At 44.2% G+C, this 13,452-nt stretch overlaps 1 pseudogene; it reads right to left on the reverse strand.

Annotated features, from left to right (window-relative positions):
* Positions 1–801: 801 nt before the first annotated feature.
* Positions 802–13,452, reverse strand: part of LOC144500855 (programmed cell death protein 2-like) — a 39,809-nt pseudogene continuing 27,158 nt past the window's right edge.

Below are 13,452 nucleotides of genomic sequence, written 5' to 3' on the forward strand. Positions count from 1 at the left end.
ATCAGTATTGTGAACTTGTCAAAGTTCCTGACTCATCGTACTTCTCAAATCATTTATAACTCTTTTCAGAGCAAAGAAAGAATGTTCAGCAGAAGCATTTGTGACAGGTATTGTTTAAAATATTTTCAGAATTCGCTTTTCGTTTGGCCCTCGCAAGCTCGCACCCCCCTCCCCCCCCGACTTGTCTGCCTGGCTATCCGGCCTCCTCAGCCCTGCCTAAGAAACCTGAGCTTCTGGTGATTTAAAAAATATTTTAGAGATCCTTGTTATTGCTGCTCTCTCCTTCCAAAAGTCACCAAACAATCTTGCACACTTTTTCTGTATTAATAGTTCTCATTTATTCATCTGCACAGTCTATGAAAGTTTTTCAGCATGTTATTTAAACTTAAAAACTTTTACAAGTAGATAGTAAAGCTGCCTGGAAATGTCAGTTGCTTTGATCTCAGACTGTGACATTCCCTTGGATTGAACATTTAAATTTAATTGGCAGGAATTACTTTTTAAAAACCTGTAGTATCAAATGTGTGTGCGAGCAAAGTAGAGAAAGCTTCCCACATCGCTCCCAAATAAGTAGTAACAGTTTTCAGTGCGAAGTAGGGGTGTTGCGAGCAGAACGATTGCTTTAAATAAGCATTCACCTGATAAAGGGGCAGCGCTCTGAAAGCTCGTGATTCCATATAAACCTGTTGGATTTTAACCTGGTGTTGTGAGACTTCTTACTGTGCCCACCCCAATCCAACGCCGGCATCTCCACATCATGGCTTTAAATCAGGGGTAGTTGTATTCCCGTACAATGAATAATTACAGCTGATCAGCCAAGAAATCCAGTCTCCAGAGAAATTCTACACTGTACTCATTACCATGGTCACAGCTTTGTTCACGGGCGTAAACACAGTGTCCCCCAATCCAAACTCTCTCCAATCAATACACTTTCAAATGGTTAAGCAACTGGGGCATCACCTGAAACTCAAATTCACGCTAGTCTCCACATGAACAGTTGGGGATATCTGTTTTGGAGGGAATGTTCTCCCCAGAAACCCACAATGAACTTCCTCCTCTGCAGGAACACAGAACCTAATCAGACACCAGAGCAATTCTCCTCTTAGACTTAGTGAAGATGCGGTCTTCCTTTGATTCGTGCTTTGCCATGGCCTTCATCTCCTGCTTGTCTACGTCCTCAGTCACACAATCACTCTCTGCTGCCAACATGGACTCCTGACTTAAGATTTTCTAGTTTCTGATCTGCTGAGCCCTCAAACTCCATCACCAACTCAAACTCTAGGAAAAGAATGTTGAGAGAGGACAAACTGCCAGCTGCTTCACCCAGCCGCCCACAGGCCTCTTGATGCCCCCGTCCAGGCTCCGATGCTCCTTCCTGCAGTAATGGACTCAATTGCAGTGGGAACAGGTCCTCGGTGCTGCACGCCTGGCAAAGCCTGAGGCCGCGCCTAGGCCCCGGGAGAGCTTTGGGCTCAGGCTTGACTGGGTAGTAGTCATTGATCTGTCCCAGTTGGCTGCAGAAAGGGCGAATCAGCGGTGCAGACAGCTCAGGAGGCTCAGCAGAAGCCCTGCTCTAAGGGGTCTCCATCAACTAAAGCCCAATGTGGTTCTGCATTGGCTGCCGATAGGCCCATCGATTCTGATTGGTGCCCCGACCAGCATGGGGCTGCCCCCATTTGTCGGGACCCTGTGCCTTGGGCACGATGTGTTTCATTGTAGGTCTGCCTCAGGGGCTTGACAGGGTAGCTACTGAAAGGATGTTTCCCCTTGTGGGAGAGTCTAGGACCAGAGGGCATAATCCCAGAGTAAGGGGTCGCCCATTTAGAACAGAGATGAGGAGGAATTTCAACTCCCAGAGGGTAGTGAACCTGTGGACTATTTACCGCAGTGGGCTGCAGAGGTTGGGTTGTTAAGCATATTCAAGGCTGAGATGGACAGATTTTTAATCATTAAGGGAATCAAGTGTTATGAGGATAAGGTGGGAAAGTGGAATTGAGCATTATCACATCTGATCAGTCATGATCTCACTGAATGACAGAGCAGACTCGATGGGCTGAATGGCCTACTTCTGCTCGTATGTCTTACGGTTTACGGTCTTATGGTCTATCGTCAAGGGGGTTTGAGATAGGGATCTAAAAGGGATCACCAGCTCAGTACCCATTAGAAATTCATGAAACTCTTCCTTGCCATCTTATTGTTAAATGCATTTACTGACCAACAAAGCATACACTTAAGCTCTTCACGTTAGCGTGACTTCTACTGATAGCCCCTTCTGATATTTCAGGACAACAATCACTGCACTCCTCAATCAGGTATCATATCTCGAGTACAACTGATCTCAGATTTAACACAGGATTTTTGGTCTTTCAGTGATAGCAGATTAGTTTGATATGAGGTTTCTGGGACCGGTTCCAAGCATGTTTAAATTAATCAGCTCAGGCTTCTCGGGTGTTGACAGAGAAGAACTAAGCATTTTACCTTTGCAGAATTAGGTGACGGCTCAGCAAAACTGCCAACCTTTATTGGCCAACAACAGAATATCCTTGAGGAAAACTAGTATAAGGCAAAGCTAAACAACAAGAGGGTACGACTGATGACAAAATAACAGAGTATGTGAAGACCATCAGAGGATGGTTATGTAGGACAGTTTGTTTTAAATTCTCACACCTGTTTTTCTTCCCCTGGCCTTCTCTGTTTCCTTCTGTTTTGTGAAAGCATTGGCCTCTTGCTGGGTGCAAATCCAAAGGTACCAGTTCCCTGTTGCCTTTTCCTAACTCATCACTAATTAAGTGCTGTATGACAGTAAGTGTCATCAAGCTATTGTTCAATAGTTCTCTCACTAGCCTAGGGACTGTGAGGCTCCTCAACTATCCAAATGTGGACACCGAGCTTGGTAACTTCCTGCGCTGTGTGTTTCAGAAACTCATTGAATCATCACCAAAGAACGTTTTGACATTCCTTAGCTTCAGTACAGAGGTCCTGCGATGCAGTGAACAACATTCCTACCTGAGTCAGAAGCTCTGGGTTCAAGTCCCAGGACCTGATGGCCAAGGTTCACAATGTAGCCAAACAGGTTGAGTATTAATAACTTGTAAATCCTTGCAATTAATGCCAATGGCAAACAGTAAGGCTCCAAGTTGAAGGGAGAGCTGCAAGGAACAGACTTGAAGCAGCAGTGGTGTTCTTCCTGGCATGGCTGAAGATCTGAAAGTGTTCTTGGAAGGTGAAGTGTGAGCATACTTGGAGATCCAGGGAATAGGAGTCACAGATGTAAGATTGAAACCCTGGAAGTGGATCCTTGTTGACACTGTCTGAGTCTGAGCAACATTTGGGGAGAATTCCAAGGCAAATTCCTCAAATGTGGAGATCAGAAAGCCTTGTGAGAAAGACAGAGGGTGAGATTTTCCACCTCTGCTTGCTGTCTGGATCATCCAATTCCACCGAAGGTCAATGGAATTTTTGGTTAGCCAGCCGCACCCCCTGCAGCAGGTCACACCACGGTAGGGCTGGAAAATCCCGGTCAGAGTTTCAGTGAGACAGGTTGACAAGAGTCAGGATAGATTGTTGAGAAATCCATTGAATCTGCTTTGGTCGCATCTGTCACTTACTTTGGACTGTGATGTGTCTGACCACAGTTCACAAGTTGGTTCCCATACCTACCCTGAATATTAGAGCATAAGATAGAATTGTAAATTGTTTTACCTTGCCAAATGTGTATGTGTCTGTAAAGATATAGCTAGAGTGAAGGACTCGTGAATATGAATCATTTTTTTTGTGTTTGATATTCAGATCTTTTGAACCTCTTTGTCTGGTGCAATATAATTCATTTTTCTTATTTAAGAAAAGTTTTATTATTTTGTTGAACATTCATCAGCAGACTCCTGTGAATTTGTTCATCGCCACAGTTTGTAAAAAATGATAAAAGTTAGAATCTATCAATCATAGAATCGCTACAGTGCAGAAGGAAGCCATTCAGCCCATCGAGTCTGCACCGACCACAATCCCACCCAGGCCCTATTCCCATAACCCCACATATTTACCCTGCTAATCCCCTGACACTAGGGTCAATTGAGCACGGCCAATCAATCTAACCCACGCATCTTTGGACTCTGGGAGGAAACCGGAGCACCCGGAGGAAACCTACGCAGACACGGGGAGAATGTGCGCTCCACACAGTCACCCAAGGCCGGAATTGAATCCAGGACTCTGGCGCTGTGAGGCAGCAGTGTTAACCACTGTACAACCGTGCCATCCCTCAAGCCAGGTTTCACTCTGGGATCTGACTTGTCCAGCTGTAACAGCAGCTGCGTTCAAAATATCTTGCCTCATTTTCCTTTCCAAGGTTCATTTCCACACATTTATCTGGATTGAATTCCAATTGCCACTTTTCTGTCCACCTGTCCAGTCCATTGATAGCTTCCTTCAACTCTGAAGAAGAGTTGGGGACTTTCAGTGACCTATAGCTTTGATGATGTTGATTATCAAAAATGGATGATCTGGTGAATTTTTTGATTGCTGCCGGGATGAAGCTTGGTTTTTGCAACTTTCTAATCCATATGAAGTCATTTGGAAAGCATAGGAGAGGGTGTGGCATTGTTTATGTGGTATGGAGCATGTTCTCATTGGTCAAGATAGCAATGTCATCCATTGTCATGTCTTGCATGTCCTGCTCCTGGACTCTGATACCGCGCTCATAGCAAACCCCAAAACAGCAAAGACAATATTAAAGACTCTAACAATGTCTAACAACCCAGCCAGTAAACATGTTGTAGGATGAGCAGAAACCCCAAGATTTGTTTGGCAGTAATCTTAGCATTTAACACAGAATGGCATTGGAGTCTTTGCTATGGAGGCTTTCATTGCAAATGTTGGGGTTACTACATGCTCCAGGGTGCAGAGTTTCTAGCTCATGGAATGAGATTGTAGATTTCTCTGAGTCTATATATCTAACTCACAGGCCAAGATTCCTATGAGTCCACACCAACTGTGGATACACTTGCTAATGAGCCCAGCAATCATTTATGCTCAAGAAGCATAATAAGGAAAAATGGCATAGAGGTAATGACCAGCCATGATCTGTTTAATTGGAGAGTAGGCTTGGTGGCTGAATGGTCTACTCATGCTCCTATTCCCCATGTCTCCGATGTTTATTTTAAACAGAATCTCGGAGATCGGAATCACTCACCTCATTAGCTCTGGAGTTTCTGTTTCCCGCTCTTCCTGTAGCACCTCAGCTGTGGCTGTTCTCTTATATTCTTCATTGCATCTGATACAAACTCTTTAAATTGTCTTTCGAACTCACCCAGGATGGATAGAAATGTACTGCTGTTTGTCAGGCTGGGTTTGAATGACAGTGTGCTGCGAGCTTATAGATGTTTCTGCTCACCAGCCCATGCCTCATCCTCTCTTGCCAGATCTACATGACAGGAAAAAAGTTTTAGAGAAATATCTCCTGCATTAGAACTATTCTTCAAAAGTACTTCACCGGCAATAAATGACTTTGCGATATCTGGCGTGAAAAACCACAATGTAAAAAGCAAGTCTTTCTTCCTTCCTTTTCTGTGACTATTTAGTGGTAGGCAAGATTCTCTCACCAGTTCAATCCATGCTTTTGTGTCAGTGAATGCATGATTGAATAAGATGCAGACTAAAGGAATGAACCATGATCCCTGAGCTAGCGCCAGTCTGTCAATTTCCCAATCTATTATTTCCTTTTCAAAGTGCTCGCCGGTATTTGAAGGGCACGCGCCTTAGAAATAGAGATAGAATGCAAGCTTTCCATTCTGCTTCCTGTTTGATATAAACCTTTTCATGTGTGACAAGGGTTAGTACATTTAAAAGTCAAATCTCAATGGTATGCCAATATCAGGGTAATATCCACAGACACTGGAAAGATAGTAGCATGCATCATCTAGAACTTCATTTGGAAAAAAAATGGCAAGGTGTTATACCATTGAGGATCTGACTTGGTGAAGTGATGTTGAGAAGTGTATCTTATTGGACAATCAGGTGAAGTGTGCCAAGCGGAGCAGCACAGTGGTTAACACTGCTGCCTCACTGCATCAGAGACCTGGGTTCGATTCTGGCCTTGGGTGACTGTGCGGAGTTTGCACATTCTCCCCATGTCTGCGTGGGTTTCCTCTGGGTGCTCCAATTTCTTCCCACAATCCAAAGTTGTGCAGGTTAGGTGGTTTAGCCATGGTAAAAGTGCACTGGGTTACAGGGATGGGGGGAATGGGGGTGGAGATGGGGGGTGGTGGGATGGGGGATGGGGGGTGGTGGGATGGGGGTGGTGGGGCCTGGCAGACCTGGGTAAAATACTCTTCCAGTGAGTCGATGCAGACTCAATGGGCCAAATGGCCTCCCTCTGCACTGTAGGGATACTGAATTGCAAATGCAATTCAAATGCAATACTGAAATACTGTAAGACTGTGAGAGTACTTGTAATTATTATGAGATCATAGTCTGTGGTCCCTTACTGTGTTAGTGCTGGTGAGACAATTGAACAGATTTTGGCATTGAATCCAGAGCTTCTGTGCAATGCCGTTGGCATGGGCATGATGCATGCTCCCCTGACCCACTTTTCAGCTAACTTAAAAGTCACTGGGAGGAATGGGGACATCTGTGTTCACTATATAGTGACATTTCTATAGTATTCACCTTGAACATGGTGTCCTGTTGCCACAGCTACATCAAACATATTCCTTTGTTACTTTCAGAATTATCAGCAGCAAAGTCTACAGAAATACTAGTTGCAAAAGGATGCTGCAAATCTAAAATCAACAGAAATGCTGGAAATACTCAACAGGTCAGACAGCAACTATGGAGAGAGAAACAAAGTTAAGGTTTCAGGCTGATGACCTTTCACTAGAATTGGGAAAAGTTAGAGATGCAACCGATTTTGAGCAAGAGGTCAGTGGGACAAGGATAAAAGGAATATCTATGACAGGGTGGAGACAGAAGAGATTGAATGACAGAAGAGTTAGTCTTCCAAGGCCAAAGGGAATGGTGATGGGGCAAGAAAAGAAGCAAAAAAACTAAAGATGTATCAAGAGCAAAAACAGAAAATGCTGGAAAACCTTAGCAGGTCTGATAACCTGTCAAGAGACGCTGTCAGACATGCTGAGATTTTCTAGTATTTTCTGTTTTTGTTACAGACTCCAGCATCTGCAGTAATTTATTTTTATCTGAATGTATCTAGAGCAGGTGTGATGAAACATGCAAAGGAAAGAGAAGAAAATGGGGGACAGTGTTTACGGTTTGCAATTATTGAATACAACATTCAGTCCAGAAAGCTTTAAAAAAGCCGAACTCATAGAATCCCTACAGTGCAGAAGAAGGCCATTCAGCCAATCAAGCCTGTACTGACCACAATCCCACCCAGGCCCTATCCCCATGACCCCATTTATTTACCTTGCTAATCTCCCTGACACTAAAGATCAATTTATTATGGCCAATGAACCTAACCTGCACATCTTTGAAGTGTGGGAGGAAACCGGAGCATTCGGAGGAAGCCCACGCAGACACGAGGAGAACGTGCAAACTCCACACAGTCACTGAGGCCGGAATCGAACCAGGGTCTCTAGCGCTGTGAGGCAGCAGTGCTAACCGCTGTGCCACCATGCCGCCCAAAAACTAAAACTAACTGAAATATAAGGAGCTGTTTCTCATGCTTACATTGAGCCTCACTTGACCCAACAGTCCAAGGACAGAGACAGAGAGATCTCAGTGTGAGAATGAGGTGGAAAATTAGAATGACAGGTTACTGGAAGCACAAGGTCATGCTTTGGACTGAACAATTATTATTGCTCCCTTGAAGTGCCGGGGGCTTTAGAATGAAACAAACTCTCTCTGTAAGGGACACGTAGAAAACAGGATGCATGAATCATGTCTGTGTGCATTTTGCATCGAACAAATGCAAATTGGACATGACCCTGGCTTTTGTCCGGAAGCTGGAGTAACTCAGAAATGAAGCCTTGGTATCAGAACCTTAAATAAAAACCCACCCTCATGCCATTCTTTGGTAAACAGGTATTTGCCCTGTTGGCTTCCTGATATTATTCATGGTATAAATATATTGTCATTTGTTTCTTATTTTTCAGCTCTTAACTATGTGAAGTATAATGAACACAGAAGTCTGAATGCATGCCACCCAGTTTCTGTTCTGGTTGTTAATAGTTGCACTTTACAATTTGAAGGAGTTGTATGGTCATATCTGTCATTAGAACGTACAGTCACTTCTTAATGTACATGTTAATTAGATCAATACATAGAGCTTTATGGCAATTAGAACACACATGGAAAACATATTTCAACAGATATTATTATAAGGCCAAGCTGAGGTCAAAAGCAGTTTCCATTGCTGTTATGAGGACATAAAACATATTCTCTTTTTAATTAAAACACAGTTCATGAACTAGAAGTTGCCTACATGTAAGTATAAACCATCGTTTTTTTATTCACATGGCTGAGGAAGCAGTTATAGTTTGATGTCGAGGTTAACAACCCATTCAATGTTTTCAGCTGACGCAGTGAGAATGGATGCGATGCCACCTGCAATGAATCTCTCAAAGCAGACATTCAGTGTACGGGCGAATGGTCAGACTTGATGGCCATAATTGTACTGTGAACTGTTCCTCATTTTTCCACTTGTAGAGCAAGTGCACACGTTTTCCTTGGTTCATCCTCAAGCAGTTGAGGGCTGTCCCGATTTTCTGTGGAAAGTTGAAGTTGGGTCAATTATCAGGTTGTGGTCTGCAGTTAGCCAGAAGGTGCCATCGAGAGGCGGGCCTGTCATTGGTTTGTACATTCCAGTAGGGAAAACAGGATTTCTGATAACTGCTTGGGGGTTTTTTTGAGGTCGTATCAGTGGGACTGCTTCATCAACTGTCAATCGGTGGGGTTCTTTGAGGTGGATATTTTCCCTGCAGACATCAGGATGTTCAACAGGAAGTCACTCGAGCTGCGTTAGTCTCAACATTCCAGAAATATTCTTCATGACTTCCCAGATGTCTATCTACCACATTTGTATAGCGGCTCCTGAGATAGGTTGAGCAGAAGTACCCTGCTGTTCCGTAGACCAGGGCAAGTGAAGCAATGTGTAGTATATTGACCCTATTGCCCCAGGTAATACCCATCCATTTCCACATGAGGTTCATAGAATTCCTCCAGTGCAGAAAGAGGTCATTCGGCCCATCAACTCTGCACCGACTTTCCAAAAGAACATCCCACCCAGGCCCTCTCCTCCTCCCTATCCCCGTAACCCTGCGCATTTACCATGGCTAATTCATCTAACCTACACAAGTTTGGACATGAAGGGGCAATTTAGCATGGCCAATCCACTGAACCTGTACATCTTTGGACTCTCATCTTAACCTTGGCTCCAATGTTCTGGAGGTGTTGCCAGCAGACCAATGTACGATCAAGAATGCTGCCAAGATATTTTGGCATTGGGTCCTGACTGAGCGGTTGGCCACAGAACTGGACATGAAGTTCTTCCCTGGTCATTGAGTTAGTCAGGTGGAAGACTGAAACAACAGTCTTGGCAATATTTGACTGAAGTCTCATTCCGAAGTGGACTTTCAGAAAACATAAATCTTCAGTGAGTGGTTTCTCAATGACCTGAAGTTCTTTAGCCTGGGAAACCAGGCCCAAGTTGTCAGCATATGCGAAGAGCCTTGACTTTGTGGTTGGGAGGTCACTGATATATATGGTGAAGAAAGCCAGAGTGAGCACTGACCCTTGTGGGAGCCCATTGTTTGTCATACATGGACAGCTGATTTGATCTCCACGGTGCACCCAGAACTCTCAGTTGTTGATTGTGGAGTTGATCAGTTTAAGAGTTTTTACACAGCAAATGATGTTGGAGAATTTCAGCAATATCCCTGCGTGACACTGCATTGCTCTTTCCCAGGTGGGACTCAGTTTGTTTAGCAGGCTGTATTACAATGTCTGGCCACAGATCATTTGGTGGTTTGTAGACATCTACCTACTTTGATGGAGGGGTCATCTGAATTGAGGTCTTCTACATCTTTGGTGAGGCTTTCCTTGATGTAGGTGACGAGGCTACATGTCTTGTTATCCCTACCTACAATGAGTTGGGACCTGGGAATGTGGGCTCGATGGTCTGCAAGGTAGATTTCTTTCAAGGTGACTGTGTCCTCATTCATATCAGAGAGTTCTCCTGCACGTGGCTCACGTTATTCCCAGGATAAGCCTTTAATGTTGCGTTGCTGATCCTATTTCTTGGCTCTGAGAAGATTCATTTTCCAGTGGGTTTACCACTTGAGCGGGGAGAGCAGTGGCTGAAGTTCAGTTACCTTTCTGACAGCATTAATGTACAGGTTTTCATAAATTTTGGGTAAATCCCACTGACTCCTGCTTATTTCCCTGACTAGGTTATCCTCAGGGTGCTGTCCAATGCCTCCGGTGTGTATGGATTGGAGAAGAATGCCTGCTCTGGGATGGTCCTGAGAGACTGCATCAAGGATTTTTTTTTTCTATCCACTTATCTTCCCTGCTCGTGTCAGTGTTGATTCTGGGCCGCTGGTGTGGCTGTTGCTGGCTGCTCCCAGGCAGTGTAGGAGATTCCATGTCCCTCAGCTCGAGTGCATGTGTCAATCTTCTCCACCATTTCTCACAATCTTATGACGCAATCTTCTTCAAGTGACAACCACAAATCCCATCATTTTCCCTGTATTCCTCCAGGAATTGCTCACTTCACATGGTCCAGCAGGGAATGGAAGTTTTTCTGAAGCCCCAGGGAACAGTTTGCGATGTCGAGTTAGACAGTTGTAATTTTTGGGGAGGGGTTGGATCCAGTTAACTGTGGATTCTAAGTATCAGCTGTAGACATCTCGGTGACCCTTCCACAGATTCTAGCAGGGTTTTAATTTTGCGTTTATGGATGATAGTTTGAGGCCGGTATGAGTGAGGGTTGGACAATGTTGACATAGGGGATGATGGGAAGCACATGCCAGGATCATGTCAGTGGTCGGCTGCTGCTGTCATGTTTGCTGTCGTTGGTCGTGAAGCAAAGATCTGATGAGTAAACCGTCTTCTACCTGGTGGATGGAATGTTCCAGGCTGCTTTACATCTTACATAAGTTTTAGGTCATACACAGAGTCCCAGGCTGACAATTGTTCTGCCGCAGAGTTGTTATTGGGGTGTCCCCACTATTGAAGTCATCAGAGTAGATGGTTGAACGTGCTGCAGGCTGTATTACAATGATGGGCAACAGATCATTTGGTGGCTTATAGACATTTATGATGTTCACCTTACCTATTTTGATGGAGATCAAGTAGGGGTCATCTGATTTGAGGTCTTCTGGATCTTTGGTGAGGCTTTCCTTCATGTAGGTGACTAGGCTGTATGTCTTGCTATCCCTACTTGCAATGAGTTGGGATCTTAGAATGTGGGCTCGATGGAGTGGTCTGCAAGGAGGGTTCCTTTCAAGGTGACTGTGTTCACATTCATGTCAGAGAGTTCTTCTGCACGTAGCTCATGTTATTCCCAGGATAAGCCTTCAATGTTGAGCTCATACATTTTTGTTGCTGATCCTATTTCTTGGCTCTGTTGTCCGAGAGAGAATCTTTTTACAATGGGTTTTACCACTTGGACAGGGAGAGCAGTGGCTGAAGTTCAGTTACCTTCTTGACAGCATTAATTTACCGGTTTTCAGGTGGGAAAACTTACTTTAACAGGAGGACCATCTATCTGAAGGTTGCTGACTCCCTCACAGCCATCAATTAGGACAGCTATACCCTAGAGTGCTAAAGAATAGTGGGATTTTTATATCTGGCTAGCAAAACAACATTTATTCTTTCACAGGACATGGGCATCATTGACTAAGGTATTATTTATTGCCCTTCCATAATTGCCCTTGTGAAGGTGGCGGTGATCTGTCTCCTTGAACTGCTGGTAATCTATGTGGTGTAGGCACACCCACAATGCTGTTAGGAAGAGAGTTCCAGGATTTTGACCCAGTGACAATGAAGGAACGGTGACATAGTTCTAAGTCAGGATGGTGCTTGGCTTGGAGGCGAACTTACAGGAGGTAGTGTTCCTTTTCCATTCATCCACTGCCCTTGTCCTTCTAGATTGTAGAGGTTGTAGATTTGGGAGGTGCTGTTGAAGGAGCCTTGGTGAGTTGTGACATCTCGCAGATGGTGCACACTGCTGCCATTGCGCCTCAGTGGTGGAGCGAGTGAATGTTGAAGGTGGTGGATGAGGTGTCAGTCGAGCTGGCTGTTTTGTCCTGGATGATGAAAAACAACTCCCACTTCTAAGTTTCAATATAATTCATTCATGTCTTTCTCACTCATGCACTCTACAGTCAGGTTCAGTGATGGCCGCAAAGATCTATTGATTCCATATCCCAGTGTAGTTTAGTGCAACTTTCAAAGAAATATTACTTTTACCTTCCTAATATTATTTCCCATCCAGGTTGTGTGTTGCAGACTTAAACAATTTTAACCAGAGTCATAGAATCCCTACAGTGCAGAAGGAGGCCATTTGGCCCATTGAGTTTGCATCAACCACAATCCCACCCATGCCCTAATCCCACATATTTACCCTGCTAGTCCCCCTGACACGAGGGTCAATTTAGCATGGCCAATCAACCTAACCGCACATCATTGGACTGTGGGAGGACGCAGACACGGGGAGAACTTGCAAACTCCACACAGTCACCCGAGGCATTGAACCCGGATATCCCTGGCGCTGTGAGGCAGCTGTGCTAACCACTGTGTCATTGTGCCGCCACTGAGTTTGAATGGTCGAATCTGTCTTCACACACAAATCGACGCAGTTGCTGTCCTCGAACTGAGAAACAAGTAGAGGCGATTCAGGCCATCGAGTCAATTGTCATCCCTTTCACCTGAAAGCAGTTATTGTGAAGGTGTGGGTCCTTTACTTCTGCATTCAGTCCCTCACTGCACTCGCATTCCTATCCCGCCTCACCATCTGCTTCATCAGAAAATTAATATGTAGCGTGTGTCGGGGAAAAAAGATCAGCAAACGCCAAAATTTAAACTTATAGCTCATGGTTCACGAGAAATCAGCGTGTCACTGGGATACTGCAATTTGTTAGATTTTTGGAAAAACAACTAATAAAAGCCTTTAACATATTTTTGTCGATGGAAAAAATGTAATATAAAATTTAATAAAGTAGATTTTCTATTAGAAACACAACTGAGTACATTTTATTACAGCACGGAGAATGTACAGAATCTTTTTTATTACATTACAGACAGAGTCAATATAAATCGAATAATTCGGGTTTCATTCTGAGACAGATCAGTGGTCGACTGAATTTTCACTAAGTCGACAGGACTTGAGGGCTGTTTAAAATTATTGGGTGGGTCCCGATTTCAGGATTCCTGACCCCATTTCTGAGTTGTCTGATTTTCGAGAGTGTCTTTAAAGGGTGCAGGCTGGTCCCACTCAAAATC

This window comes from Mustelus asterias, chromosome 11 (genome assembly GCF_964213995.1).
Source record: "Mustelus asterias chromosome 11, sMusAst1.hap1.1, whole genome shotgun sequence".
NCBI classification, from domain to species: domain Eukaryota; kingdom Metazoa; phylum Chordata; class Chondrichthyes; order Carcharhiniformes; family Triakidae; genus Mustelus; species Mustelus asterias.